Source organism: Castor canadensis, chromosome 8, assembly GCF_047511655.1.
Source record: "Castor canadensis chromosome 8, mCasCan1.hap1v2, whole genome shotgun sequence".
Lineage (NCBI taxonomy): Eukaryota > Metazoa > Chordata > Mammalia > Rodentia > Castoridae > Castor > Castor canadensis.
In genome coordinates this window covers 4,485,623-4,512,434 of record NC_133393.1, presented here as the reverse complement: position 1 = coordinate 4,512,434, position 26,812 = coordinate 4,485,623, and the positions used below count along the sequence as shown (strand labels likewise).

At 38.1% G+C, this 26,812-nt stretch overlaps 1 protein-coding gene across 7 annotated transcripts in view; it reads left to right on the top strand.

Moving 5' to 3' along the window:
* Tinag (tubulointerstitial nephritis antigen) overlaps nucleotides 1–26,812 on the top strand; it is a 90,738-nt gene that overhangs the window by 49,074 nt on the left and 14,852 nt on the right. The window lies entirely within an intron of this gene.

Sequence of the window (26,812 nt, the reverse complement as noted above, 5' to 3'; positions counted from 1 at the left end):
TTGTGCTTGGGCTGGACTGGAACTGTGATCATCCTGATCTCAGCCTCCCAAGCAGCTGTCTTACAGGCATGAGTCACTGGTGCCCAGCTAGGGTCAGAGTTTTGAAATTAAACCTTTTGTAGGGAGGGAGATAGGGAAGAAGCATTGGGATCTTTTTTCTTTTTTAACTTATAAATATTGAGCACTCACGCAGGGAGAAAGGAGATAAATTACTGTAAGATACAGATTGGAAGAAAAACAACCAGTAAAATAATCAATGAAGGGTAAAGACTAACAAAGAAATTTTCCCAGTGGATTGTGACTTATTGCTGTTTTAAAAAAATTTTTAATTGAATTGCCCACCAAATACATAAAAAAAAAAAATGGTGCTGCAAAATTGTAGAAATCAGCCAGCCTTTCATTAGTTAATGTGAAGAAATCTCATTGAGTGAAGCATCAGAAACTGAGGTCTAACATTTCTGTAAACTTTCATGCAAATCTACTATATGACTTAAAATTGGAGACAAATACAATTTCTTCTAAATTTCTCCTTTCTGTATGTTCAACAGATGTTAAAAGATAATGTACTATGCTGAGTACTGAGAATGGTGAGCAAAATCTAAGATAGTGCTTTCTTTCATGGTGCAGCTATATAGTAAACAAAACACCTAAAATGTGAAGTTAGGAGACATTTTATAAATGCAACTTATAAGAGAGCATATGATGAACTTGATCTAGTCTTGAGGACCTGAGAAACAACCTGTCAAACTAAAGTTTAAGCTGAGATTTATGGATTATATAGAAATAGCCAACGGGAACAGTTTGTGTGAAGGCCCTAGGGTTAGAAGAATACAGAACACAAAATATTTTGTGTTTTGCTAATTCTCTGAAAGCAAGAATTTGTTGGCAATTTTGCAGATTTTAGTCAAGTATCTAGGGAGTGTAATGTTTTAAGTAGGCAGTAGCATGGTTTTTATTCATATTTTTAAAAGATTATTCTGACTGTTATGAGTGTAATATAAAAAGGCAAATTTTGGTACTCTAAGTAACAAATAATAATCTGGACTTTTAAGATAGTGGAAGAATTGGGTAGACATGAGTTGACCAACTAATGTTTAAGAAAAAAAGCTTGCAGACATGATGTGCTATAATGCAGTATGGTGAGAGCAGAGTCAAGAATTATGGCTTCATAAATTAGATGGGGAGTGGGGCCATATTGAAATAGAGAAGTTCACAATTGGACCTGATGATTTTGGGGTGCTTTTAAGGCATGAAAATACAGATGAGGCCTGGGGATGTAGCTCAGTAGGATAGCATTTGCTTAGCACATGGGAAGCCCTTGTTTCATTTCCAGCAAAACCCCACCACATCCACCAAATCCAGATGAATGAATATTAGAGCAGGCAAGTAGACATACTGATCTCAAGGCCAGGGGAAAGATAAGTGTTGAAAATAGATGGGAATAAAAAAAAAAAGCAAGAAAAGAGAAACTGATTGAGACTAAGCCATGAGAAGTCCACTAAAGATGAACTAGAAAAGGATGACTCCAGGAGATAGGGAAGAAGAAGCCAGCAAGGTTTAAAATAAAGTGAGGGAGAGTTGCTAGTGTATTATTTCTTAGAAGTCTGGAAAGCTGAAAGAGTTGGAATCCAAAGAGTGCATGCAGAGATTGGTCTTGTAGGGGGAACTTATGTCAACTCTGTTGCATCGGGATGGAAGACAAGATTGAATAAAATTCCTATTAGATTGGTTCCTTTACCTGTAGCAGGCTAGGTTATCTTTAGAAGGATGAGGAGGCAGGAGGAATGTGTTGTCAGAAATCGAAGGAATGGCCATCTGGTTAGGAGACAGAAGAACCCAGAGGGTCACTACCTGAAGTTGTGACAGACTGCTCAGCTATACACAAACAGAAAAGAGTATGTGAGTTCATCCAGTACTGATGGCTTTCCTGATAGTTGCCATAAAGAGTCAGAAAGCCAAAGCATTTAGGATATGAATACTGATGTGTTACTAAAATGAAAAGATTTAATAAGATATTAAAGGAGAGAGTTTAGAGATTCAGAGAAAATAGGAAAATCATTGGGCGAGAAGCTGTGATAATTCTAGGCTCAGTGACTTCATGATTCTCTAATTTACTGCTTTTACTTGTTCAATTTCTAAAATAATCATTTATGAGAAAAAAGTAATCATGCAATATTAAAGGAAGTAATATAAAAGGCAGTAATATTTTGTAGGTTAAGAATACAGTCTCACTAAGTTAATAAAACCCGTGATTTTGTGTTACTGGTGGGTAATTATGTTGTCATGGTGTTTGTGTCCTCTGTAGTCATATGCCTTTTATCATCTGTCTATCTGTCTGTCTAATCTTCATCATCTATCTTCTATCTATCTATAAAGATACTTGCCCTAAGATCACATAAAAATATTTCTTTTGAGTTGACTTTTTTCTAACGTAATTTTGTCCACATTTTCTATGCATATAAATTTCAAGGAGTCTCTGAACATAAATTATTGTTTAGGGAAAATTCAAAATCATCTGACGTAGTTTTATTGTGGTGACCACTTGTTTCCCCCCATTCATCATTTTTTCTCTCTGTCTTCTTTAATAACAACAGAATGCTCAGCCTCAATTTCCATGCTATGTTATGTTTAACCCCTGGCAAATTGGTAAATTCTGAACAGATGTTTTAATTAGATGTTTTTAATGCACAAGAAAGTCTAAGACAGTTGAACAAACATTTCTACTATGCTTATTTAGCAAATGCAAATAGATGTGTGATAATTAGTGTAGACATGCAAAACATTTAATTTATGTTAGGATGTCTTTTAACTGCAAAGTTTAGTCTTTTTCTTATACTTTTCTTTCTAATGGTGCATGTGTGGGGAGGCACATATTCAATTAAACAGCATTCCTTAATTTATAAATTTAATAATTTTGAAGTCTTGTGCATTTTTCATTATACATTTGAAACCTACATATAAATATATATCATATTATACCCAATATACAACATAAACTATATCCAGGTATGTATTTTAAAATAAAGTTTCCTGTTTCTGATCATTAAAGTAACAAAATAGATATTTGATTTTTATGACTTCAAATTCTAGGTTTTTTAATTTGCAAGATATTCCCTCCCTCAATTGAAGAGTTATTGTACTATGTAATATTTCTACAACTTAAATTTGAATCATGAGCTGTGAGACTGGTATTTGTGAGCAGGTCACTTAACATGATTCTTCCACATGAATGTAGCTATTTACCTTCCCACATGCAGAAAAAAATTCCCAAATAACTTTAAATTTTGCTTGTAAAAAAGATGCATTAATAGAGAAAATTAGTAAAATTTTAAAAGAACTTTCTATTGTATGAAGATTTACTGGAATATGTTATTTAACACGCTAAAACAATGCAAAAGAAAATCGAAATCTTGCTTCATGCTTATTAAATTGTACAGAACTTCTAAAACTTCCTAACTGGAATGAAGGCGACATTATTCATTGCCCCTTTAAGTGGAATACCTCCAAGATTTGATCTTTAATTATTTGTTGGTCCTTGAATCAAGATAAAATAACCAATAAGGACCAATCTGATTCTGGTTTTCTACAAGTTTTTATTATAATGAGTTTTAAGTTTTTTAATTTAAAATGTAGCATATGTTGTGATAAGTAGATGTTATTTAGTAGGTCTACTAATGTTACATTGTATCAATGGCTGTCCTTGGAGTAATACAATTTATGCTTCTAGGATCAACTCTGTTATGTGGTGAAGGCTCATAGACTTTTAATATTAATGAGCTTGATTTGTTGCAATTTTACATCTTTACATATAGAGGAAATAGTTTGAAATTTGTTTATATTATTGATTTTTCAGATTTTAGTAATAAATTTTGATAATCTTATAAAATGAATTGGATAGTTATCAATAATTTTTAAATTTCTGGAGTTATTTATAAGATATTTTCATTGGAAAAAAATTTCACATTAAACTCTCTGACCACAAAGCTATGTTACATCCTAGCTTGTTGACCCTTTATTTAATTAATCTGATTTTAAACTGTGATCAAATTAATATTTTTTCAGGTTGTTAGGTCATCAGGCTGATAAGTGGTTGCAATGATAATGGGAGGATGATATGATATTGAAATTGCAGTAATTGTTTCCAGCTCCTATTAAATATTAAACATTAAATTATTAAATTACTCAACATTTTTCCTGAGACCTTTCTATGCATGAAATGAATCCCATATTCCCAGTCATAATACAGATAAGACTCTTCTGAAAAAGAAAATTTATAAGTAAAAAAAATTTTAATGACATGGTTCTGGTTCTGATACTTTGGATTAATTTACCCTGGTATATATTTTTGTTTACATCTACTTTAACAGTATACATATAACAATTACTACATACATGTGTGGTTTTTTAGAACCACTTTTTTAGAAAAAGTTATTTGTGATTGCAGAGAAGAATAAAACATACGGAAATTGCTCATTTCACACTGGAAGATATTAATATGTTCTACCTCTCTGTCCGATCGTAATAAAATATTTGCTATTATAATAATGGGTATATTGGTTTTCTGTTGTATAGAAGTTCCTTGCTTTCAAAAGACATTTTTCATAACAAGGATATAATGTTTTAGAACAGATTAAAAAGAAAATTAACTGAATGATTTACCAGAGAAATCCTCCAAAAATTAAAAAGAAAGATTAAAGTAAAATTTATACACGAAGTCAGACTGCCCAAGTCTGAAGAAACAAAAATAAAGTAGATGTTACAATACTATTTCAGAAAACATGAAATCAACCCCAAAGCAAATAAAAAAGATAATTAACAGAAAAACATCCACTTCTAAAAATGTAATCCTCAGCATTCAGATTTTAGAAAGTGAAAAATAAAATGTCAGGACACTGTCATAAAGCATTTGTTGAGGAAGGCAACAATCTACTACACCTGTGATCCCTTGTTTCAAAGTACCATGGGCTGTTGTGTGGAGCATTATCAAATTAGCACCTCACATCTTTGTTTTAGTTTTCTGAAAGACCTATTCTGACTCACAGTAACCTTAGATGCAAGAACAACATTTCCTATCGAACCTTTAGTTTCCTTACTTTATCTGAATTCCTTTCTGTTTATTTATAATGCTTGCATTTTATTTATTGTCCATATGTTTCAACCTGTTTGCCACAATGTCTTCTTTTCATCAAAGGCAGATCTTCAATTTATGAAGAACACAAATTCAAATTCACAGTTCTCTTGGCTCTTGTAATAAACATTTTTCCAGGTATTACTGTTCTCCAACAGCACTGAGTAGAGGTTTGTATCATGTATCTATGCATATTTGAATGGTTACATATTCATTCATTTGCTCAGACATGCTACCCTTTACCTTTCCTATGAATAAGAAGAAACATATGCAGACTATGTGGTTGCCAGCAGAGAGTTTGTAGAGCATTTGTAGCTTTAGTCAGCATCTCCTTGATCTCTGGTATGATCTACAACTTACACTCCAAATTGAAGTTTGAGTTCTTGTGCGCAGTTCCGAGCCCTATTGTTGTGATTTATTGCTACTTCTGCTCAAGCATTGCTGCTTTCACAAGATATTTAATGCTTAGAGCCAATCATCATGCATCACTACAAGTGATTTTTTGATTGTAGCCAATGATTACACTTCCCTTAGGATGGTTATGTTACCTTAAATGTAATACTTTACTGATTGTGTCTCCTTTGTCACTGATATTTTATTAGAATCACTAGGAGGAGCTTGGGAAAAGCAGAGACTTTGATAATGTGGTTGTGAGATAGCTGATGAGGTAGACAGAGAATAGAGTTTGTGGGATCTTGTTATTTATAACTAGGTTCATGAATCTCATCCAAAACTAAAGGGGAGTTATTTTGAAAGGATTCAGATAGGAATATTACATGGTTTTCAATTTAAATAAAGATCTATGCAATGCTTAGAGAATGGAATTACGGAGCTGAAGTTAGAATCAGAAGCACGATAAGGAAACTAATGTCAAAAGCATTGATCAACAAAATAATGGAAGGTTGTAGTAGGTTGCTAGTTGTAAATATGAATAGATCATTGTGATGTATATTCTTTGGTAGAATTTATAAGGCATAATAATTTGTTTGATTCATTTGTGACTGGGAAGAAAGGTGTCAAGGTTGTCTTCCCTGTGCAACAGGTTGCACAGATGCACCTTGGATAAGGGTGGAGAACCATGGAAGTGGATCAGATGGATATAGAAGGAGAACCACGAGTTCAAATTGGACATACTGACTTTGGAATATCTGCATATATATAAATGAAAATATAAATTAAACAATTATTGATTGTGGTCTTTTGAGATCCCAAATCAAAGCCACTGAAAATGGTCAGCATTTAGATGGTTACTGAAGTCATGAAGTAAGTGATATGGAGCCACAAAAAGAGAATTCAGAACAAACACCAAAGAAAACCAGAACTTAAAGGTCCAGTGGAGAAGGGTCTGACAAAGCAAACTGAGGAGAAATGGCCAAACAGAAGACAGAAGCTAGAGGATTTCACATCTCACACATCTGGGAGAGGGAGGGCTCTAAGAAAGCAAGACTGCTTAGTATGAGGAATATTACTGAGAGCTCAAATGAAATAGGTACTGGAAATGCCCTTTGGGGTTGGTAATATGAAAGTCTGGAGATAAAAAATGACAGTTGACTCTTTTCACTGAATCTTCAGATTATTACTTGTTTTATAACTATAGGTACAGATTATTTTATCTCCATCTTAAGTCCTGACAAATCTGATTTCTCTTACATGAATTTTCTTGGCATTCATTATATTTCCACATTATGTATGTTTTTGAACTTGATGAAAAGGGGAAAACCTAATTAGTTAAGATTATATGAAGTCTAAGAGAATTCTTTGGCTATGATGTTGGATGGCTTGCCAGAAGTATTTGAATGTTCACTAAAGAGTGAAAAAATGTAATCATTTAGTTCATTTGGATATTGTTCAAATTGATTCTCGATTCACTTTCAATAAATTTTATTGAGTAATGATCCTGCACCAAGCCCCTGGTTCAGTGCTAGAGATACTGGGATGAATTATATGCAGAGCCTCAATAAATAAAATAAGATAAACAACTTACCCTCTGGTTTGATGTAGCCATCAATCAATCGCTCAGGGAAGCCAACCAAGAGCCCCTGAAGGGCTGCGCTGGAATCCTTTGAGCTGAACCAGCTGACAGAAGAGTGGTTGGTTGAATGACCCTAGGGACATGGAAACTGATAAATGGGTTTTATTTTTCATCTATTTGCAGAGCCTATTGAACCCTGTTGTCTTGTCTGTCAGTACTGAATCAAATTGACAAGACAGTTTGTGCTCCACTTGTTTTCTCTTGTTTGACATTGGCCTTTCACTGATTTGCTATCTCACACACTAACCAGACCTGTTATACTTTATAGTTGTTGTTACTATGAACTGCCTTTTTATAAAACTCAACAAAACAAAACCCAACATATTAGAAAGATATCTTGACATTCAGAAAATGTGCTTTGCAAAATGTGTGTGTATGTGCATGTGTGATACCTTTTTGGTTTCAGGTCAAGAGCAAGAGTCATCTTTGTTGTTATGGGATATTGTGCCACATACAGCACAAGGGTAGTAGAGTTGAGTGTAGATTCAAATGCTAGTTCTGACCTTGGAGGTTATTTAACCTTTCTGCATCTCAGTATCTCAGTGATGCCACTGACATGTCAGTAGTTTCCTCCCTGCCTTGTTGTGGGAGTTCATGAGAGTGTATCTGCCAGCTCGTAGGTTCTCACTATGTGTTTTCTCTAAATTTTAAAATTCATGCTTTCTCCAACTTTTTATTACTTGGAACCTATTTTCAGAATTATTTTTAAAAATGTAATTTGGAAGTGATTCTAATTATAGTATTAAAGAGTACTCATTTATGATGTGATGTATTACCATAATTATTTTTTCAATTTAGTATTTATGATCTAGCTTGCTTTTATACAAGTAGATAAATAAGAAATATGATTACAGGGAGAAACAATTTCTTTTGGAACTTGATAACATCTTCCATGATCTTAGATAATATGGTTCTATTGGTACCAAGAAAGCCATGTAAGTATTAGCAATTTTCTAATTTTTACTAGATTAGGTAAAATCATGTGGTTGGAAATAATAATTTCATAGTTGAGGAATATCAAGGAAAGAAGTGGTTATGAGCAAATGATTCACTTGATGAAAGGGATTATAGGTAACTTCCTAGATGAACAGAGAACTGGAGCCAGTGTTTATACAAAGTTGGAAGTGGTGCTTCAGCAGTTCTGTGGAATGGCTTTCAATTATTTTTAATGTCTGTAGATATGTCAGATTGGGAGGAGAAGTGAGGTTAAATTTTATTAACTCTTAATATAGTAATACCTTCTAAAAGTAATTTCATAAGTTCTTTTTGGTAGTTTTATCTTGTAAACAAATACCTCTGTAGAAAGTATTGTCTTCAAAATTCCAAATGCAGTACTCTTCACATGGGAATCTGAGAAAGTGTGTGTCTGTGAATTTCCAGAGATTTGGGGATGGTGGTTGGGACTTAAATGGTAAGAAGTAAGGTGATTTCTGACCTCTCTGTCAAGCAGGCTGGATTGTTTGTCTGTTAAGGGGAGAAAGGATGTGCTATACATCTGTATAGAGCACATACCAAAAGGTTCTTTTGAGAGTCTTGGAGTTTTTGTTAGAAGAAATGTAGCTATGGTAATTTGCAATGTCTTCTCTGCACAGAAACGTCTAGGATATTACTGACTATTTTAATAAAATTGAAGAGAAGGTCAGCCTAAGTCTATGCTATAATAAAAGAAAACAATTTTTTGGATGATGACTAGGTATCATCTGTGATATTAAATGACAACTTTGACTTATTTTGATCTGCAAAATAAACGCATTAACTGTTACTCTTCTCTAGCCCCATCCATGTGACAATAATGTTTGTTAGGAAAACTCCACACAATGCACACAAAGGAGGCTCACGAGAGGTATCTCATGTCCAAAAGTTTAATAAGCAGCCTGGCTGACTAAGAAAAAATGGTGCAGCAGCTTCTCTCAGTGGGTCTGGCCTTAAGTAGCATTTGGGAGAAAGCAAGGGCTAGGGACAGGCAAAGGGAGGTGGCAGGAGATAAGGGACAGTGGGGCTTTGTTCTGAAAGGGATGAGACCAGCTGTGGCTCAGGCTGCAGAATGGTGGCAAGGGGCAGTTCTTATCATTCCCCCATTTTTTCTTTAATAATGATGAGGGTAGGGGCTGAGGATCAGGAATTGGGGTGAAGCATTGGTCTCTTTAGCTGCTTCCTGCTGGCAGGGGGCATTGTATGGGGCGGGATCCTCAGACTCCTGTGTCTGGTGGGGGTCCGCATAGCAGTTCTCTGGATGGTTTTGGAGAGGTTGGTGTCCCTGGAGGTACAACTGGTTAAACTTTTGATCAGCAACAGCAGACATGCAGTATGATACAAGGGAAGAAGCTTAAGAATAGGACAGCAAGAACACAGGCATTAGGATGGGCACTGGCCAGGAGAACCACTGTGAAATGTTGTTCCCTGGACAATTTCAAGAGTCCTCCAATTCCCTTCTCCATTTTTTTAATTGTTCCTTGAGAGGTGCTGCCATTGGGGATCCCATTGATCTTGACAGCAGTGGGTGTGGTGAGAATGACCAGATGAGGGCTGGTCCACTGAAGTCCCAATGGAGAGGGTAGAAGATCCTTTTAGGAGAACAAGATCCCCTGGTTTAACAGAAATTGTTATAGGGTGGGGCAGGATCTGGTCTGCATGCTCTCTGAGAAGTTCCCTGAGAAGGTTAAGGTAAGGCAGGTAGTCAGCCAGAGGAGCAGAGTCTGTTTGAGGCAAGTTTTCTAAGAGAAATGGGGGCCATACATTATTTAAGACCCAAATAGGAATATTAGGAGGAGCATAAAAATGTGTCTGGTAAGGTACATCTAGGGATCTAAATTCTGTACAATCCTGTAACATCCAAGAAAGCTGTAAGCTGTCTTATGGTATAGGGGGAGGGAAACAAGATTGAGTTGATGCAGTCATGACTCAGGGAGTGAGTCTGTCCCTTAAAGGCCACATCTAGGTAGGTGACCTGTGGGAGGCAGGGGCTGTCAAGGATTTAGGTTAAATGTAACACCTTTGGATAAAAGAGGGTTTTAGGTCATTTTGTATGTAATTTTCTAAATGTTTGTACCATATTTAGATAAAGTATAGACACAACACTGTTACAAGGTGGTCATTAAAGACACATAAGTAAATATGAAAATGAACTCTAATTTAGTAGTACTTAAAGCTTGACAAGATCAGCAGAAAACACAAATAACTTCTTTGATAAAATATTTTTCTGCAATGGTTTTTTGTAGATGTTACTCAGAGCAGAACAAGATAAGATAACCATGTTATTTTATAGACATAGAGAATTTGATTTTAGTTTGACATGACCCTAAAAATCTTTTAGGCAACTCTTAGATTATACTCAAATTTAACTTTATTACACACTGAAGCTTTTTATTATATATATATTTTTTAATTTATTTTTTTATTATTCATATGTGCATACAATGCTTGGGTCATTTCTCCTCCCTACCTCCACCACCCTTACCACCCACTCCACCCCCTCCCTTCCCCCCACCCCCTCAATACCCAGCAGAAACTATTTTGCCCTTATCTCTAATTTTGTTGTAGAGAGAGTATAAGCAATAATAGGAAGGAACAAGGGTTTTGGCTGGTTGAGATAAGGATAGCTATACAGGGCATTGACTCACATTGATTTCCTGTGCGTGGGTGTTACCTTCTAGGTTAATTCTTTTTGCTCTAACCTTTTCTCTAGTTCCTGGTCCCCTTTTCCTATTGGCCTCAGTTGCTTTTAAAGGTATCTGCTTTAGTTTCTCTACATTGAGGTCAACAAATGCTAGCTAGTTTTTTAGGTGTCTTACCTATCCTCACCCCTTCCTTGTGTGCTCTCGCTTTTATCGTGTGCTCAAAGTCCAATCCCATTGTTGTGTTTGCCCTTGATCTAATGTCCACATATGAGGGAGAACATACGATTTTTGGTCTTTTGGGCCAGGCTAACCTCACCCAGAATGATGTTCTCCAATTCCATCCATTTACCAGCGAATGATAACATTTCGTTCTTCTTCATGGCTGCATAAAATTCCATTGTGTATAGATACCACATTTTCTTAATCCATTCGTCAGTGCTGGGGCATCTTGGCTGTTTCCATAACTTGGCTATTGTGAATAGTGCCGCAATAAACATGGGTGTGCAGGTGCCTCTGGAGTAACCTGTGTCACAGTCTTTTGGGTATATCCCCAAGAGTGGGATTGCTGGATCAAATGGTAGATCAATGTCCAGCTTTTTAAGTAGCCTCCAAATTTTTTTCCAGAGTGGTTGTACTAGTCTACATCCCCACCAACAGTGTAAGAGGGTTCCTTTTTCCCCGCATCCTCGCCAACACCTGTTGTTGGTGGTGTTGCTGATGATGGCTATTCTAACAGGGGTGAGGTGGAATCTTAGTGTGGTTTTAATTTGCATTTCCTTTATTGCTAGAGATGGTGAGCATTTTTTCATGTATTTTTTGGCCATTTGAATTTTTTTCTTTTGAGAAAGTTCTGTTTAGTTCACTTGCCCATTTCTTTATTTGTTCATTAGTTTTGGGAGAATTTAGTTTTTTAAGTTCCCTGTATATTCTGGTTATCAGTCCTTTGTCTGATGTGTAGCTGGCAAATTTTTTCTCCCACTCTGTGGGTGTTCTCTTCAGTTTAGAGACCATTTCTTTTGTTGAGTAGAAGCTTTTTAGTTTTATGAAGTCCCATTTATCTATGCTATCTCTTAGTTGCTGTGCTGCTGGGGATTTTTGAGAAAGTTCTTACCTATACCTATTAATTCCAGAGTATTTCCTACTCTTTCCTGTATCAACTTTAGAGTTTGGGGTCTGATATTAAGATCCTCGATCCATTTTGAGTTAATATTGGTATAGGGTGATATACATGGATCTAGTTTCAGTTTTTTGCAGACTGCTAACTAGTTTTCCCAGCAGTTTTTGTTGAAGAGGCTGCTTTTTCTCCATCATATATTTTTAGCACCTTTGTCAAAGACAAGTTGGTTATAGTTGTGTGGCTTCATATCTGGATCCTCTATTCTGTTCCACTGGTCTTCATGTCTGTTTTTGTGCCAGTACCATGCTGTTTTTATCGTTATTGCTTTGTAATATAGTTTGAAGTCAGGTATTGTGATACCTCCAGCATTGTTCTTTTGACTGAGTATTGCCTTGGCTATTTGTGGCTTCTTGTGTTTCCATATAAATTTAATGGTAGATTTTTCAATCTCTTTAATGAATGTCATTGGAATTTTGATGGGAATTGCATTAAGCATGTAGATTACTTTTGGGAGTATAGACATTTTTACTATGTTGATTCTCCCAATCCATGAGCATGGGAGATCTCTCCACTTTCTATAGTCTTCCTCAATCTCTTTCTTCAGAAGTGTATAGTTTTCCTTGTAGAGGTCTTTCACATCCTTTGTTAAGTTTACACCTAGGTATTTGATTTTTTTTGAGGCTATTGTAAATGGAATTGTTTTCATATATTCTTTTTCCGTTTGCTCATTGTTAGTGTATAAAAATGCTCATGATTTTTCTATGTTGATTTTATATCCTGCTACCTTGCTATAGCTATTGATGATGTCTAGAAGCTTCTGAGTAGAGTTTTTTGGGTGTTTAAGGTATAGGATCATGTCATCTGCAAATAGGGATATTTTGACAGGTTCTTTACCTATTTGTATTCCTTTTGTTCCTTCTTCTTGCCTAATTGCTCTGGCTAGGAATTCCAGTACTATGTTGAATAGAAGTGGAGATAGTGGGCATCCTTGTCTGGTTCCTGATTTTAGAGGGAATGGTTTCAGTTTTTCTCCGTTAAGTATAATGCTGGCTGTAGATTTGTCATATATAGCTTTTATAATGTTGACGTACTTTCCTTCTATTCCTAGTTTTCTTAGGGCTTTTTATCATGAAATGGTGTTGGATCTTATCAAAGGGTTTTTCTGCATCTATTGAGATGATCAAGAGGTTTTTGTCTTTGCTTCTGATAATGTGGTTTATTACGTTTATTGATTTTCGTATGTTGAACCAGCCCTGCATCCCTGGGATGAAGCCTACCTGGTCGTGGTGGATAATCTTTTTGATGTGTTGCTGAATTCGGTTTGCCATTATTTTGTTGAGGATTTTTGCATCAATGTTCATTAAGGAGATTGGTCTGTAGTTCTCCTTTTTGGAGGTGTCTTTGCCTGGTTTTGGGATAAGTGTAATACTGGCTTCATAAAATGTGTTAGGCAGTTTTCCTTCCCTTTCTATTTCATGGAACAGTTTAAGGAGGGTTGGTATCAGTTCTTCTTTAAAGGTCTGATAGAATTCAGCAGAGAATCCATCAGGTCCTGGACTTTTCTTTTTGGGGAGATTCTTGATTGCTGCTTCAATTTCATTTTGTGTTATAGGTCTATTCAGGTGATTAATATCCTCTTGGTTAAGTTTTGGATGATCATATGTATCTAGAATTCTGTCCATTTCTTTTAGATTTTCAAATTTATTTGAATATAGGCTCTCGAAGTAGTCTCTGATGATTTCCTGGACTTGCATGGTGTTTGTTGTTATCTCCCCTTTTGTATTCCTGATTCTACCAATTTGGGTTTTTTCTCTCCTCATTGTAGTCATGTTTGACAGGGGTCTTTCGATCTTGTTTATTTTTTCAAAGAACCAACTTTTTGTTTCATTAATTTTTTGTATGGTTGTTTTGGTTTCTATCTCATTGATTTCAGCTCTTATTTTTGTTATTTCTCTCCTTCTATTTGTTTTGGGATTTCCTTGTTCTTGTTTTTTCTAGGATTTTGAGATATATCATTAGTTCATTGATTTGGGATCTTTAAGTCTTTTTAATATATGCACTCATGGCTATAAACTTTCCTCTCAGGACTGCCTTTGCTGTGTCCCATAGGTTCCAGTAGGTTGTGTTTTCATTTTCATTGACTTTCAGGAACTTTTTAATTTCCTCTTTTATTTCATGAATGACCCATTGTTCATTAAATAATGAGTTATTCAGTTTCAAGCTGTTTGCATGTTTTTTGTTTTTACTTTTGTTGTTGAGTTCTACTTTTACTGCATTGTGATCAGATAGTATGTACGGTATAATTTCTGTTTTCTTATATTTGCTGAGGCTTGCTTTGTGCCCTAGGATATGATCTATTTTGGAGAAGGTTCCATGGGCTGCTGAGAAGAATGTATATTGTGTAGAGGTTGGATGAAATGTTCTGTAGACATCTACTAGGTCCATTTGATCTATGGCATATTTTAGATCTAGGATTTTTTTTATTGATTTTTTGTTTGGATGACCTATCTATTGATGATAATGGGGTGTTAAAGTCTCCCACAACCACTATGTTGGAGTGCTTTTAGGTCTTTCAGGGTATGTTTGATGAAGTTGGGTGCATTGACATTGGGTGCATACAGGTTGATAATTATTATTTCCTTTTGGTCTATTTCCCCTTTTATTAGTATGGAATGTCCTTCTTTATCTCGTTTGATCAATGTAGGTTTGAAGTCTACTTTGTCAGAGATAAGTATTGCTACTCCTGCCTGTTTTTGGGGGCCATTGGCTTGGTAAATCTTCTTCCAGCCTTTCATCCTAAGCCTATGCTTATTTCTGTCGGTGAGATGGGTCTCCTGTAAGCAACAAATTGTTGGATCTTCCTTTTTAATCCATTTCGTCAAGTGGTGCATTTTGATGGGTGAATTAAGTCCATTAACATTAAGCGTTAGTACTGATAGGTGTGTGGTGATTCCTGTCATTTAGTTGTCTTAGTTTTTTGAAGGTTTGATTGTGTGTACCTAAGTTGAGGTTACTCTCTACTGTCTTGGTTTTTCTTTTCCTGTGGTTGGTGCTGCCTGTCTTTTCATGGTTAAGTTGGGTTTCACTTTCTGTGTGCAGAATCCCTTGAAGAATCTCTTGTAGTTGTGGCTTTGTGGTCACTTATTGTTTTAGTTTCTGCTTGTCATGGAAGACTTTTATTGCTCCATCCATTTTGAATGACAGTTTTGCTGGGTAGAGTATCCTGGGGTTGAAGTTATTTTCATTCAGTGCCTGGAAGATCTCACCCCACACTCTTCTTGCTTTCAATGTTTCTTTTGAGAAGTCTGCTGTGATTTTGATGGGTTTACCTTTGTATGTTACTTGTTTTTTCTCTCTTACAGCCTTCAATATTCTTTCCCTAGTTTCTGAGCTTGTTGTTTTAATAATGATATGTTGTGGGGTAGTTCTATTTTGATCTGGTCTGTTTGGTGTCCTGGAGGCCTCTTACATCTGTATGGGAATATCTTTCTCTAGATTTGGGAAATTTTCCATTATTATTTTGTTGAATATATTATACATTCCTTTTGCTTGCACCTCTTCTCCTTCTTCGAAGCCCATGATTTTCAAGTTTGGTCTTTTGATGGAATCAGTGAGTTCTTGTATTTTCTTTTCACAGGTCTTGAGTTGTTTAATTAATAGTTCTTAGGTTTTTCCTTTAATTACCATTTCATCTTCAAGTTCTGAGATTCTGTCTTCTGTTTGTTCTATTCTACTGGATTGGCCTTCCGTTTTGTTTTGCAATTCCGTTTCGTTCTTTTTTCTGAGATTTTCCATAAACTGGGTGGTTTCCTCTTCAGTGTTGTCTATTTTTGTCTTGAGTTCATTTATCTCTTTATTAATTGTGTTCTTTGTTTCACTTTGGTGTTTATACAGTGTTTCTATGGTTTCCTTTATTTCTTCTTTTGCTTTTTCAAATTCTCTATTTTTGTTGTCTTGGAATTTCTTGAGTATCTCCTGTACATTTTGACCATATCCAGTATCATCTCTATAAAATTCTCATTGATTACCTGTAGGATTTCTTCTTTTAGATTATTCTTGTGGGCTTCATTGGGTTCTTTGGCATAGTTTATCTTCATTTTGTTGGAGTCTGGGTCTGAGTATCTATTTTCTTCATTTCCCTCTGGTTCCTGTACTAATTTTTTGCTGTGGGGAAGCTGGTTTCCCTGTTTTTTGTCTTCCCATCATTGCCCTTGGCGTTGTTATTGTCTCTGTACAGTGTGTAATTAAATATTTTCTGGCTTGTAATAATAGCACTAGTGATATTTAGAATGGAAGGGTGACAGGAGATGGAATGGAAAGAAGTTAAAGGAAGAGGGAAAAGCAGATAAACAAGTAGAAAACAAAACATAACCAAGAAACAAGCAAAAAGTTTTCAAAGATATCAACAGGGAGAGACAGTGTACTAGTCAACTGTAAGCTGAAAAGGCATTAGAGAGACAGAGAGAATTGAAAAAAAATAAAAATAAAAAAAATAAATAAATGAAAAATATATGTATATTTTTAAAAAATAAAGAAATAAATGAAAAATTAAAAAAATCTCCAAGTTCAAATGCAATTTTGGTGTTCATCCCTCAGCCTCCAATCCTGGAGATGGTGCCTCAGATGTTGTTCTGTAGTTGTCTCATCAAAGGGGAAAAATAAAATAGACCAAAACCGCATAAAACAAAACAAAAAAACCCCACAAATTGTCCCAAGTTCAAATCCAATATAGTTTCAGTAAATTTTTCAGCATGCAGGTGTAGTTCAGTTGTTTTCTCATCAAAGGTAGGGAGAGAGAAAAAAAAGAGTCTGGAGACAGTTCTGTGAATGGTATCTGCAGCTGTGGCTCGCCTGCCCACTGCTGTCAGCCTGCTGTTGCTGGAGGCATTGTTTATGCAGATCTCAGTGGTGAGCTTAGCACTCACCTGGCCCCGCAGGCTTTGTTTACTCAGAGTTCTCCTGTGCGTGAGCTACTGCTACAGGCTTTCCCCTTTCTAAGCACTGGGAAAGGTGACACTGCATCCGCTTTCTCAGGCCTGCATGTTTATTTACAGTTCACGTGGGAAGTGGGTCTTCCCCCCTCTCCTGTGGAGTTTTCCTCCCTCTGCCACTCTCACAAGTTTTCCCGCTCCTGGTTGCTGTGGGCTCCCACCCTCTCTGGCCATGCCCAGCTTGTTTATTTACAGTTCCAGGAAGGATTTCCCTTCCCCACCTCTTCAGCACACAGAGCGCCCCACCCTCTTTGCTATGTGTCTTTTTTGTTCTTATTGCTTATTACTCAGTTTCTCTTTTTTCCCTGGGTGGGGGTCGGTCTGTGCAGGGGGTATACTGCTCTGGCCCAGGGTTGTCTGTGGGAGAACCACGGTACTGCTTAGCTCACCTTGTGGTCCACGTCTTCCCAAGCCATCTGGCTGACTGGCAGCCCCGGGGCCCTCCTGGTTTCTGTGTTTAACGCTAAGGGAGTTGCTCTGTGCAGGCTGGAGGTGTGGAGGAGTCAAAGTTTTGCCTCTTCTCAATGGCCTTGCCTGCAAGGTGTATCTCCAGTGTCTCTCCAAGATTTCACTTTAGGAGGCACGCTTTCTGCTTCCTTCTTCTAGCCGCCATCTTGGAATCTCCTATTATATATTTTTAAATTTTACTCAGTCCTTTATATAACATACTAAACCCTTTGATGGCTTGTCTTTTTCCCTCCTATTTGAAACAATCTTTAGGACAAACCCTTTTTTATAAAATCCTTTTTTATTTAAAAACTTTTTTTAAAATTTTTTAAAAAATACATTTATTACCCATTTGTATCCTTTTTAGTTGTTTACTTTGTACCTTGTATTTTAAAATTAACTTTTATAAGAATTTTAAATTTATTATATGGGCTGTAGCAACTAATTAGTAGCCCTTGTTTTTTAAGGAATTTATGGTAGGCATAAGGCCTTATCGTTCCTCAGAGGGGCTTGAGGGGATATTATTTTGGTTGTGGAAGCTGTGAGGGATTTTTGAGTTTTATTTGAATTGGGGGGGGCCATCCAGGCTTGCCCTACACTCATCTCATCAGTCCGCACTGTGGGATCTCTTTGTTCTTGAAGGAGGGGACAGCAGAGATAGCTGCCTGGGGGGAGGAGAATTTGAGTTTTTAGTTGAGATAGTAAATCCCATCTCAGCATGGACATTGGAGTTTTAGGTACTGTGAGGAAAGAGTGATGGAAGAGGAGGTCTCCCCAAGAGCAGGCCAGAGGCCAGGTAAAATAGTGCTCCAGGGGCTTGCCAGATTTGTCCTGAATGATAACCTTGTCATTGGACTGGGGACCTGGAGAGAAAGGTAAAAAAGAGAAATGAGCTCCACTGTCTAGCTGGAAAATGAACTTTTGGTTTTTTTTTTTTTTTTTTTTGTCATAATGGCTACCATAAGTCTCCTCAACATCGATGCCAAGAAGTGGAGTGTGGACAGGAGGCTGGGACCCATCAATCCGTAGGAGGTGGCACCTCACCTTCCATTTGATGACGGGGGCACTTAGACCTCTAGTGGTTACCCTTGCAGAGGGCAGGGTCCTGTTTAGGGGTGGAGTTGTCTCCTGGGCTGTCCCCCTTAAGCATTCTCTGCAGAAGTGCCCCTCCTTTCCACCATGGTAGCAAACTCGAGATGTAGGCCCCAGTTGGGTGGGGGCAGCAATGAGGTCATGTCTCTTATCTTTCTCTCTGTTAGTAATGTCCCAGTTATTATATACAGACATGGCTAGTTCTATTAATTGATCCAATGACTTTTCTCCTTCAGCCACAGACTAAGTTTTCTACAAATATCAGGGGCTGACTATTAGAAATTTATCTTTGAGGAGAACCTCTCTCACCTGTGACTCTGGGTCCACTGTGGTATGCTTTCTGATAGCGTCCTTAAGATGCTGTAGAAAGGTAAGGGGGTTTTCTTTAGGGCCTTACTGTAAAGCAAAGTTGTTATTTTACATTGATACCTGATGCTCTGGAGAGCAGGTCTCTGAACCGTTCTGGGCCTCAGTTTCCTCACTTGAAGAATGAGGGATCTGGTCTAGGTTAAACTACTTTTTTCCACTATGAGATGGCTGAAGTGACATTAATGCTACTTATCTTTCTTACTATTTTTTTTTTATTTAGCAATGTTGGGGAATTGAACCCAGGGCTTTGTACATGCTGGGCAGACACTCTCCCACTGAGCTACTTTCTCAGCCCCTAATATCGTTTTTTTTTTGTCTTTGGCTGTACTGGATTTGAACTCAGGGTTTTATACCTGTAAAGTGGCACTCTACTGTTTGAGCCATATCATCAGCCCCTTTTAGTGTGGATCTGTCAAGGAGACTGTCTGTGCCCCTGTAGGTATAGACACATTTATTCCCTCATTTCCAGGTGCCAGTAGTATTGGGGCTGATTGTAAATGGTAATCATTTCCAACCTGAGCGGCTTGGGCTAGAACCCATTGCTTTTCTAATGAGACAAGAGTCTGGTCTAGTAGAAGCATAATATCCTTTTATGCCAATTTAAAGGTTTGGATCACAGAGATAAAGGCTTGGATGTATTGGTCTGGGCATCAGTATAGCTGTTTAGATGTTTTTTAATTTCCCTTAGATCTGATAGCTCGAAGGGGACATAGGATTGCTCTCTTCCTACCATTACTTGTTGAAGGGGGAAGCACCCATTAGGAAGTTTTGAATATTGGGGTGGCTTAGAAGGTAGAAATTTGTATAGGGGACCTGAGTTTACTTTTTTCCCTTTTATAGAAAAGGTCCAACTGGAGTATGGTATTGTAATTTAAGGAACCCTGTAAAGGCCACTTCTCTTGGTCACCCAAGGCATATTGAGGCCAGGCCTCAGTACAAAGCTTTTAACATCTACAAGCCAGAAGACTTGAAGGTGCAGGTCCCATCTAGAAAGAACAAAACGTTAGGATCCTGTCTTTTAGCTAACAGCAGGCAGCCTCTTTAATAAAGGCTACTTTTTTAACAAAGGAGTAAGTCATCTGTAAAGTTAGAGAAGGGCATTCAGAGGGCATCTTGGGCCAGTAACAGTAGCATACTGTCCATTTTGAGATTTCTGGGATTATAACCTTGAGCTAACAATTGGCTTACAAGGGCTGGGTTTGGTGCCAGGTGTACGGTGGTGTGCAAGGCACAAACGACCTCCACACACACCTGGGACAAGCGAGCCTGACTGCCTGGGCCTGATCCTGCAACCTGTCCCCCTTCCCCCCTTTCTGTGTACTCTGTGCGTGTTTATTCTAGGGGAAGTGGCGGTGGGCTGCAGCCATCGCCACATGTGGCTGGTGGCCCAGGATGTGCTGGGTCCTCTCTATGGGTTTTTTTAGCTTTGGCAGGCGTTTTTGCTGTGTCCAGGAGCCAGCATCCCTGTGCATTAGCATGCCTGTTTGTTTTCCCTCCTCCCTTTGTGGGGGCAGAGTTAGGGCATGGGCATGGGAGCCGCAGTTTTTTGTAAGAGTTTTTGCAAAGCATCTGATTTAAAGTTACTTTTGACTGAGAAGCCTGGCAAACTAGTTGGAATAACTTAAAGTACCATGTTACAAGTTTTTCACGTGAGGCAGGGTCCCAGTAAGCCCAGAGAGGGGAAGGCAGACAGAGACAAAGGACATGCAGTGAGACCATGGTGGAGCAGAAAAGGTGTCCTGACATCTTAGGTAAGGGAGGGGAAGGCAGAGCCTGGAGGCATGACCTGAGGGATTAACCATCACCTGTGCCTCTAGGTCGCTCCCATTGACTGGTACTGGAACACTTCCAGCAAAACAAAACCTCCACTCTCCGGTTGCTGTCTCAGGAAAAAGGAGCATTAGATGGGGAGGAAGAGAAGCAGTCATCAGATTCCATAATCAAATAGGACTCCACCAATGTAGCATGAGGCATACCTGAATAAACCCTGGGCTTGGTCTCAGCCCATAGGGAGGGAGCATGAGCTCTCTCAGAGCTGGAATCAACATGAGGCCAGAGTTGGCGAGGAGTGGCTGGTTTAACACCATGACGGGAATGTCCCTCAGGAAGATAGGAAGAGACAGGCATGGTAAGCAGCACAAGAAGTCTGCTTACATGGGAAGCAGGAGGTTTGGGAGAGGAATTGGCTGATTTAGAAAGTGGTTTACAGGCTAATAGAATCTGCACAGGGGAACAGAAAGTACAGGGGGAGGGTTTGGTGCAGAGACAGGGAAAGGATTGGACATAGGAAAGTTCCTTCCATTTACCAGCACATTCACAGAAGTTACAGAGATCCCTGAGAATGTTAGGGTCAAGCGTGCCATTAAGTGGCCATTTTGAGTCATTGTTCAATTGGTATTGTGTCCAAGACTGATTGGAAAGAAAAATGAATTTTGGGGCTTTGAGATCAGGTGAGAGCTGTAAGGGCTTGAGGTCAGCCAGTAGGCAGCCCGGAGGGGTGTCTGAGGGAATTTTGGAAGGTTCAGTCCCCACAGTGAAACACGGTCTGAGGAAGAATATGGTGGATGTCCCCAAGGTATTGCTTTCCTAGACGAAACAGAGGAGTGGAGGACCTCAAGGGAACGTCTTCACTGAGAGGATCATCCATGTCTCAGGAACCCGGTTCCTGGGGGGAGTGAGCCGGGACCTTGTACTAGGATTTTGACCAACTGAGAGAGAGAGAGAGAGAGAGAGAGAGAGAGAGAGAGAGGGAGGGAGAGAGAGAGAGAACCACAACTTACAGCACGGAAGCACAAGGGAACTCACCAAGGGAGGACCAAGGAAATCAACCGGTGGTGGGTGAGTAATGGGAGCGCATTGGCCTTGAGGAGGTTCCCTGTGAGTGAGAGTGGAGATGGCGGCACTACTCTGGGGCCAGGGGTCCCAGCAAAGCAGCTCAAATCCCAGTAAGTTTATCCAGGCTTAAGGAAGACAACTCCCACCTATGTGGCTTTGGCAGGCCAGTATAATCCCCCGGCTAGGCAGCTCTAAATAGGGGATGTCTGCCTTGTGGCCAAAGTAGGCTTGGGAGCACAGCGTATATCAGGAGGGCCTGAATTTACTGACTGGGAGAGCAAGATCAATGCCGGAAGCTCACCTGGATCCAAGTCGTGGCACCAAAATGTTAGGAAAAACACTGCACACCGTACACAAAGGAGGCTCACGAGAGGTATCTCACATCCAAAAGTTTAATAAGCAGTCTGGCTGGCTGAGAAAAAAATGGTGCAGCAGCTTTTCTTGGTGGGTCTGGCCTTAAGTAGCATTTGGGAGAAAGCAGGGGTTAGGAGTGGACAAAGAGAGGTGGCAGGAGATAAGGGTCAGTGGGCTTTGTTCTGCAAGGGATGAGACCAGCTGCAGCTCAGGCTGCAGAATGGTGGCAAGGGGCAGTTCTTGTCAATGTTCATTACATTTCTGGATAGAAATGAGACTGTTTGGGTATGAGGAATGCCATCCTGAGTAGATATTTCTATAATGCTCTACCTGTTCTCTTTGCCTTACCTGACTCCATTTATTAACTCACCAGATTCACCATGGCTGGCTTTATCACCTGACAGCTGCCTGAAACCCTCTTCCTTCCAAACTTTCATGGCTTCCACATGTATTCATGAAGGGCACCTCTTTGCATTATACCATGCCTGTCTTTCTCATTTGTCCTTGGTATTACTCAGGACAAGTTATGCTTTCCCTCCATATCATAACCAGAAATGTTTTCACCCTTTTCTTCCTTCTTAAAACCCTAGTTTTTATTGCTTGTGTTATTAATTGCTTTTTACATACTAGTGACAAGTTAGCCACTTAACCATACAATCTTTAAATGTTACTTAATCTGTCGGGGCCTCATTCCCCTTATCTGTGAAATAAAGAAATTAGATTAAAATCAGATTAATTTTGTGGGCCATATGGTCTTGAGTATTCAATTTTGCCATTAGCAGACATAGACAATGTTTAAATGAGTGAGGATAGATATTCCATAAAATTTTATTTAGAAAAACAGGCAGTAGGGCAGATTTAGTTCCTTTGAGTGTGCTGTAATTTCTGGGTCTCTTTTCAGTGTTATGATTTTAGGAGAATGCAGTGTTTCTAGCCTCCAAGGTAGGACCTCTAGTTAATTGCCATGGGTAGTAATGGGTGGTTTTGTCTTTGGCTTCCTCTTTCCCCAATATATTTCACACATTTGAACACAAATCTTCTGTCAAATATACTAAATGCAGAGGGATGGGTCTCTCAGTTACACAGCAGGTCATTCTGGCCACATCAAGAAACTGGGCATAAGTTTTCGTTGGTTTCCCTTTTTACAGGTCAATTTATAGATGACACTATAGTTGGTGCCTTTTTCTTCGTGATATAGTATGATATGGTGGGATATGGCACCTGGTAGGCACATTAAATAGTGCTAGATAATTAATTAACATTAGGTATAAATAATTATCTGTGGGATTTTCATGCAAAACATTTATCTTTCAGAAAAACCTGCTTGTCAAATCTATGATAAAACATGTAGGTCCTTGGAAAAGCATACAAATAAAGTACTTGATCTTAGACTTAGTGAATTCTGACTTCATTTATGGTTTGCTTTCAGGCAATGGAAAGGGAGGCAGGGAATGCTCTGGTTTCACTTTTCTTCTCATGAAGTCTGCTGTCACTCATCTTTGATGTAGCACTAATTAGCACTTTCAGATATCTCCCTATCATATTCAACGCTGTCACGCTCACTAGACATGAACATTTGAAAAATGAGATTCCTAAGCATGTCTAGTGGAATATTCATTGGTAATTAAAAGTTAGCATATCTTTGCTCGTTGTAACTGCTAATCTTTGTGAAGGAAATGGAGACCCCTTCTGCAGTCTAACCTTGAAAAGCAAAATCCTACATCCTGAGAAGTTGTCATTGCTTTGACTCGAAGCACATTTGGTGGTTCCTTTGAACTTGTATCCTGTCTAACTTTAATTTTCTTAATGTGAAGTGTTGGAGTTTCACATCAAGCTCTCTGCAGTTCTTCTTCTATGTTTACTCCCATATTTCATGCATAAATAGGCTGTACTACATAAAATGTCTTTATGTGTATACTATTTAGGACCCTTTTTTTAACCTGTCTGGATCTATATTTACTAATACAGAATGAGCTTTCCCAGAAAACATGAATTTGAACTCCAATTGTCAGTCTACCTGGCACCTGCCGGGACCCCAGAAATACAAAATCTTGAGAATCATCATGACAGTTTTTTTGTTTGTTTGTTTGGGTGATTCTACTGTAATGCAGTATTCTGACTATATTTTCTTATTTTTATAAATTTATATTTTTTCTTGTTTGACAGTACTGGGTTTAAAAAAACATTTATTAGCATATACTCATGGAACTGGAAGGTTCCATTGTCACATTTCCATATATGCTTAAAATGTACCCTCTGTCATTCTCCCTTATCTCTCTACCCCATAGTTAAAAATTTTAACAGGTTTTATTATGCTATTTTCATACAAGTATATAAAGTACACAGACCATATTCACCCTCCTTTACCCTCTCCATTTACCCCCTACCCCCAGGCTTTACACTTGCCAGGCAGGTGCTGTACCACTTGAACCATGCCTCCAGCCCTTTTTGCTCTGATTATTTTGGAGATGGGGGTGTCACTTTGTTGCCCAGGCTAGCCTGGACTGTGGTCTTCTTATTTTAAACTTCCCACTGTCTCTGGGATGACAAGCATGTGGCACCACATCCAGCTTTCTTTTTTTTTTCCCATTGAGATGGGGTCTTGGAAACTCTTTTGCCTAGGCTAGCCTGGAACCATGATCTTTCTGATCTCAACCTCTCAAGCAGCTTGGGATGACGGTGTATGTTACCACACTCAGCTGTTAGTTGAGATGGGGTTTCACGAACTCCCTGCCTCGGCTAACCTCCAGCTACAATTCTCCAGATCTCAGCCCCCCATGTAACTAGGACTGCAGGAATGGACCACTGGCACCCAAACAGAAGTCAGTGTAGTACAGAGTGCACATCAAGTAATGCACATTCTGTCTACCTAATTTAACCTGGAGATCCTGCTATGGACTTGACTCTTTTCTTTTTCTGTCCATGTAAATTAACCAAAAAATTCCATCACTTTATCTCAAACTTATGCCTTTCTGTTCATTCCCACTGCCAGTGTACTTCACCAACTCACCAAATATCTATTTAGTGTCAACTATTTGATAGTCAATATTCTAGTGATGAGGACGTAGCTGTTAGAAGAATAAACGATAATGCCACAGTCGGTAGCCTTCTGAGCCACACCAGCTTTTTGAACTTCATTTCCTGCCATTTCCATCACTGTTCTATACAGAACTAAAAGCTTCTCTTAGAATAGGCTGAGATGGGTTTTCATGATTCTCTGGTGACTTTACTTATTGTGCCTCAAATTCTACCTTCCCATTTCAACCTGAAACATTTCTACTGAAGTCTGTGAAGGAAATTGTCTTTTTTGCTATCAACAGACAGTTAATTTCTTCATGTGTATCCTGCAGAAATTTACAAAACATGCTTTTGTAAAAGAGAACTAACAGAATTGTAATTATTTGTATTCTTGTCTGTTTTTTAATTCCCCGACATCACTCTCTTCTCAAAGGCAAAAGATATATCTTTTTTGGACTAAATAGTAATTGAATAAAGGAAAAAAATTAATAGATGAACTATGTAAGAGATTCTGTGCTATATTAAAAGAAGCATTTAGGAACAGATATATAAGTTTAACTTACATCATGCCTGATCTTACCACCACTGGCCTCAATTGCAAAATCAACCAAAACCAGGGAAAAGGGAAAAATGGTCACTTAAAATCTTATCCTAGCTAGGTGCTGGTGACTCACACATGCAGTTCTAGTTACTAGGAATGCAGAGATCAGGAGGATCAAGGTTCAAGGCCAGTACAGACAAATAGTTTGTGAGATCCTATCTTGAAAATACCCAGCACAGAAAAGGACTGGCACAGTGGCTCAAGTGGTAGAGCACCTGCCTAGCAAGCGTGAGGCCCTGTGTTCAAACATTAGTACTGTTTGCAGAACAGTACTGGTAATTAGTATTCTAATTAAATACTGATTACTGAAAATTTTACAATCTAGACACAGCTTTAAACAGGATCTTAAGAAGTTTAAGTTTTCTATGTAAAAATTTTTTTAGAAATCTAGTCATCTAAAAATCAGCTACCTAAGAACATGTCTTTTTAAAGGGAACATACTTAAAGACAGGTATAACTTTAGAAATACAAGATCTTATATAACTTTTATGTTTTTTGATCCTCTACTTTGCAGAAGTTTCATGGAAAAGTCTTTCCATGAAGATTCTCATATTATACAAAAGAGTTGTGTTTTGAGGAATATTTTAAAGGGAGGGTGTACTGTACCATGGCACCTGAGCTTGGAGCCTCTGTGATTGATGGGCTCTGAGTGAGAGACACACCCACTGCTCACTGCAGGCGGTGGGAGTGCTCAGGCAGCACTGGGCTAAGAAATACTCAGATTTTTTTTTTCAAAGTCAGCATTTTGCTAGGTTTCACTAAATTTCGAGTGAAAGGAAATATTAATGAGTCTTAGCTAATTGAAACAATTTAAGTTAATGAAGTAGAGAAAGTTCAAAAGAAGAGTATAAAGTTCAAACGAAGTAAAATTACCTTGAGGCAAGAAGTCAGAGTTAAGAACTCTCAAGCTTGTAAGTCTTCTGAACATTCATTTTAGATTAATGAAGCTATGGAAACAATCAACAGAATAAGGGTCCTAGTTGTTTGAACAAATGTTTATAAACTACACTTAAAATGAAGAAGTATATACAAAGTAAGATGGGCATAAACTGTTATATTTACAGAAAATACGAATGTAATGAAAGTCCTTATGCCCTTAACTTACAAAAGGGCATCTGTGAAAACATGCATGTTTCTACAGTTTTGCAAAGAAAGGCAAACGTACAGTATCACTATTCAAGAGCACAAATTTACTAAGGGAAAAATGATCT